We start from the raw sequence: 6,000 nt of genomic DNA, 5'->3' as shown, positions 1-6,000 counted from the left end.
ATCTTTAAAGTTTATAAAGAGGCCTTAACTGGGTTCAGTCACATATTCAGTCCACATGGTCTCAATAACACATTACTCTCTAAAGGCTGCATCCCCAAAATGACCCTTACTGTGGCAACGGTGGGCAGAATATATATTTCCAAGGACAAGGGATGGGGCAAGGAGCTTCCCATTGTTTGGGTCTAACTCACAGCTCAACTGGCAGTCACTCTTGATTATCTCTTCCACAATAAATAACAAGAAACTCTAAAAACTCCCAGAAACAAAACAGATCACCTACAAAACAAAGTTCAATGCTAAATCCCCAGTGTCAAAAACAGCACCTGGAATTGTGTGGCCCTTCAGTAAATAATAATCGCAAAAATAAATCTGATTGTTCAATCGTAGTACTGACTGCAGAAGAAAGTGTAATGGTGTTTTCAAATTGGAAAAGATAAAACTTAGAATTTTAGTTAAGTACCATGTAATTGAGGCAAAATAAAGACGCTCTTATGCATACAAGACCTTGAAAATATTCTTGGACGAAGTATTTCTGCAAGAAGAAAAAATTCAAGAAGATGCTTCAAGATATAAATAAAGAGAAATAATTAGCCAAGAGTTTATCATCATCTTGGAAAGAATTTAGTAAAGAGTTTATCATCATAACGAAGGAACAGAGGTAGTAAGACAGGGTGACACCAACTACGTGTACCCAACGATCCAGTACTAAAATTTTAATACCATTGGGGATGAGGGTGGGAAGTAGAAATGCAAAAGTGAGGTAATTAAGTTACTTGTCTTGATTACAGGGAGAATACACATATTCACAAGCTTAATAAATGGATGGAATTGGGGGAAAAACATAGGTGTGAGTTTTAATAAGTTAGGTACAAGTACCATGAGAGTAAAAGTAGATGTAACATTCAAACCAGAAGAAAATAATTGATTATTTAATGAACCCAGACAACAGGAAAACAAGAAACAACAATAAAGTATGATCAAGGGAAAACATTGAATGAGACTTATTATAGAATTTATCACAATAAATGTAAATGAGTCACACCCATCCGTCAAAAGGCAGAGAATCTCTGAATTAAAAACAAACAAAAAACTAACATGAACCCCAAGATGCAGCAATATATTTTTTACAAAAGATACACTGGAAACTAAACAACAGAGAAGTATTAAAAACAAAGTGATGGCAAAGGATATACCAGGCAAAGAACTAAAAGAATACCCAGATAAAATGTTATTATTAATAAAATTAGACTCAAGATAAAAACAACATAATGGACAAAAGAGGGACCCTATATACTTATAAAGCTCATGAGAAGTATAATCTATTGTATTGGCCTATATTTCTACTCTTTCCATTGTTCTTTCTTCTTTTCTGATGCTCCATGAGTCCTTCCTTTATCATGTCTTTTGTTGTTGTTGTTGTTGTTGTTGTTGTTGTTGTTGTTGTTAGAAATTCTCTTAGCCATTCTTTAAGGGTAGGTCTGCTAAGTGACAAATTCTCATTGTTACCATTCATCTGAGAATGTCTGGAATGCCTCTTCATTCCTGAAGGATAGTTTCTTTGGGTATTCAATTCATGGTCGGCGATTCTTTCCCTTCAAATTGACACACTTGAAAATGTACCATTTCCTTCTGGCTTTTATGGTTTCAAATATGAGAAACCTGCTGTCATTCAGTGGTGTGCCCCTATAGGTAATGTGACATTTCTCTGCTGCTTTCAAGATTTCTTCTGTGCATTTAGTTTGCAGAATTCTAATTATGATGTGTCTTGTTCAAGATTTATTTATGTTTATTTATTCGGGATTTGTTCAGCTCCTTGAATCTGTAAATTTATGTCTTTTACCAAGTTTTGGAACTTATCTGCCATTATTTCCTTAAATACTCTTTCAGCTTCACTCTGTCTTTCCTCTTCTTTTGGGACTCATGTTAACATTGCTTAATCTTTTGTCATTGTCCCAACAGGTCCCTGAGGCTCTGTTCATTTTTTTTTTTTGTCAGTGTATTTTTCTGTTTTTCAGATTGAGTTCATTCTATTGATCTGTACCTAAGTTCATAGATCCTATTAGCTGTCATCTCTACTCTACTATTGAGCCTATCCAGTGAGGTTTTTATTTCAGTATTTGTATTTTTTAGTTTTATAATGTTCATTTGTTTCTGTATAACTTCTTTTCTTTGCTATGATTTAAAATTTTTAAATTTGTTTTGAGAGAATTTGTAAATTCTTACTGAAATATTTTTTTTCAAATGATGGCTCCTTTAAATCCCTGTTGGATGGATCAAACATCTGATTCTTCTCAGTGCTGACATTGTCAACTGTCTCTTCTCCTTCAGGTTGTGATTGTCCTGGTTCTTGGTATGATGAGTGATTTTGTATTGATTCCTGGATATTCTGTCGATTATGTTAGGAGATTCTGGGTCCTATTTAAATCTTCTGTTTTAGACCGCTGTCACCCTGTTTAGGTTTAGCATACAAGTCTTGGCCTACTTTTGTGGGCTGTAATTTCAATAAGCATTTAACATTCAGAGCCTTTGTGATACTATTTTGGTCTGCTTGGTTTATCGGATCTGGCTGGGGCTCCCACTGGTCCTTGCTGGTCCTGCCCGAGTGGGTAGAAAGAGCTTCCGCAGGCTGGGCTAAGGTGGGGAAATGGGTCTCCAGCTCATGGGGGAAAAGAGTGCTTCCTAGTTTGGGCCCTTCATGTGGTGGCATTCCCCTGGTGGTCCAACCACCTGGTGTCTCCAGATGTGAGTGTGGATGTGTGTTGGGTGTGGAGGTGGAGATTCCCAGGGGTGGCTGGGACAGAGAGTGCTTTCTGGGCCAGCTGATTGTCTTGGTCAGATCCCTCAGTATGTGCAGATTAAAGCCTGTTTTCTCTCTGTGCATGAGAGGGGTCTCAGGCTTGGGGGAACATGGAAGCTTCTCAATCAGTTGTAGTGGTGGGATCCCCCTTGTCAGTGCCATTTCTTCTAAGTGACACTGCCCTCCTACTTCAGCTCTAGGCGGGGGAGGGGAGTTTCAGGTCCAAGGGACAAAGAGGCTTCCTGGCTGTGTGATTGTGACAGGCCTCCCCCCTCCCCACTTGCAGGTGCTCCCCATACAGCTGGTGTTCTGGATGGGTGAGGAGAGTCAGGCTTGTAGGGAAAGAGAATGCTTTCCCTGGTTCTTATGGTCAGTGGGCCTTCCAATAAGTTCCCCCTCCAGTGCTATCAGGCTCCTCTGGTACTGTAGGTAGGGCCTCTATTTGATCTGGGAGAAGAATGAGCCTACCTGGGCCACCTTCTCATGCTAGGTTTGGGTTGTGAGTTGCTCTGCCACCGTGGGGTTCCTCTAGTCCTGAGGTCTGTCTCTCTACCCAGTCCACCCTCCTCTTTCTACCTATCAGAGCTCTCGTTTGTTATTTCTAGCACTTACAATGAACTCAGCAGGAAGGATCAGGGAGAAATCAGTCTACGTATCCTCTTGTCTGAACCCATTATATACTTATAAAAAAATGAATGAGAGATCAAGTAGATAGAATGACTGACAGAAAAGTCAGTAATGGTAGTAGGAAAGTTTACATAACCCCTGAGAAATTATACACCAAGCAGACAAGAGGAAGGAGAGCTATAGTTTTAATAACAGGATTAAGAAGCACAAGATAATAGATTTACAGCAACTTGTCATGCAACAAACAGATACACATTCTATTCTAGCATACATGCATTATTCAGAAAAACTGACTATATGCTCAAATACAGAAGATGCCTCAATTAAATTAGGTATCAGGGATGCCTGGGTGGCTCAGTCAGTTAAGCATCTGGCTCTTTTTTTTTTTTTAATATATACATTTTTAAGTTTATTTGTTTTGAGAGAGACAGAGATAGCGTGAGTGGGAGAGGGGCAGAGAGAGAGAGAATCCCAAGCAGGCTCTGCACCATCAGCATGGAGCCGGATGCGGGGTTCAAACTCATGAAACCGTGAGATCATGACCTGAGCCAAAACCAAGAGTCAGATGCTTAACCAACTGAGCCACCCAGCTGCCCCAAGCACCTGACTCTTGATCTCAACTCAGGTTTTGATCTCAGACTCATGAGTTCAAGCCCTGAATTGGGCTCCATGCTGGGTGTGGAGTCTCCTTAAAAAAAAAAAAAAAATTCAAAATAAATAAACAAAATGAGTATCAGATATCTATGTTACTACATATATTATAGATAATTGAAATAGAATGCAAGACACATATGTAATTGAAAATTTTCTAATAGCCATATTTTTTAAGGTTTTTTTTAAGAGGCAAAATGCATTAAATAAATATACTTATTTAATTCAATATATCCAGGGGCACCTGGGTGGCTCAGTGGGTTGAGCATCCGACTTCAACTCAGGTCATGGTCTCGCGGTTCATGAATTCATGCCCCACATTGGGCTTGCTACTGTCGGCCTGTCAGCGCAGAGCCTGCTTTGGATCATCTGTTCCCCTCTCTCTCTGCCCTTTCCCCACTTACGCTCTCTCTCTCAAAACATAAATAAAAAAATTTTTTTTAAATAATTCAACAAATCCAATATATTTAACTTTTAATCAGTATCAAACTTATTAATAAGACACTTCACATTTTTGTCCTAAGGCTTCTAAATCTGTTGTGTATTGTATGCTGAGAGCACGCCTCAATTTAGATTAAGCACATTTTAAGTTCTCCTTACCCACATGTGGCTGTTGGCTATCATATTGGATAGCACAGATCTATCTTCTTTGTATGTGATAAAATAGAAATAAAAATTGAAAAGGGAGCTAAAAATTCTCTACTTCTGAATATTAAGAGCAAAATAAAATATACTACTAATAAATTTTGGGTTAAAGAGAAAATAATGAAAAAAAAATAAAGAAATACATAGAACTGAACCACACTGAAAATTTTCATTCAAATATTGGAGGACATAACTAGAAGGATACTTGAAAGGATACACATATAATTTTTTTAGATATTTTTTTTTCAACGTTTTTTATTTATTTTTGGGATAGAGAGAGACAGAGCATGAACGGGGGAGGGGCAGAGAGAGAGGGAGACACAGAATCGGAAACAGGCTCCAGGCTCCGAGCCATCAGCCCTGAGCCCAACGTGGGGCTCGAACTCACGAACCGCGAGATCGTGACCTGGCTGAAGTCGGACGCTTAACCGACTGCGCCACCCAGGCGCCCCTAGAGATTTTTTTTAAAGTAATCTCTACACCCAACGTGGGGTTTGAACTCACAAACCCGAGACCGAGAGTTGCAAGCTCTACCAACTGAGTCAGTCAGGAACCCCCAGAGATACACATGTAATTTGAAACACATTTTAGAAAAATTAGAAACAAGTGGGCTAAGGAGTGTGTTCAAGGAGCTAAAAAGAAGGATGGATTAAGCCAAAGAAATAAGAAATATAGAAATAATAAAGAGTTAAAATAAATGAACTACTAGACCCCAAAACCAGTAGTGAAAATTATCAAAACCTAAAGCTGGTAGGGTGCCTACCTGACTCAGTTCAAAGAGTGTGCAACTCTTGATCTCAGGGTTGTGAATTATGGCCCCATGTTGGCTGTAGCGATTACTTAAAAACAATTAATTAATTAAAAAAAAAAACAAACCTAAAACTGGTTTGGTGAATACATTAATAAGTTACACAAATCTCCAGAGAGAACGATGAATCTAAAAAAGAAAGCGGGGGGCGCCTGGGTGGCTCAGTCGGTTAAGCGTCCGACTTCGGCTCAGGTCACGATCTCGCGGTCCGTGAGTTCCAGCCCCGCGTGGGGCTCTGTGCTGACAGCTCAGAGCCTGGAGCCTGTTTCAGATTCTGTGTCTCCCTCTCTCTCTCTGCCCCTCCCCTGTTCATGCTCTGTCTCTCTCTGTCTCAAAAATAAATAAAACGTTAAAAAAAAAAAAATTAAAAGAAAAAAAAAAGAAAGCGGGAGGGGCGCCTGGGTGGCTCAATCGGTTAGGCGGCCGACTTCACCTCAGGTCATGATCTCACGGTCCGTGAGTTCAAGCCCCG

This window comes from Puma concolor, chromosome E1 (assembly GCF_028749965.1).
Source record: "Puma concolor isolate L17-30 chromosome E1, mPumCon1.1.hap2, whole genome shotgun sequence".
NCBI classification, from domain to species: Eukaryota; Metazoa; Chordata; class Mammalia; order Carnivora; family Felidae; genus Puma; species Puma concolor.
Note: the sequence above shows the minus strand (reverse complement) of the source record.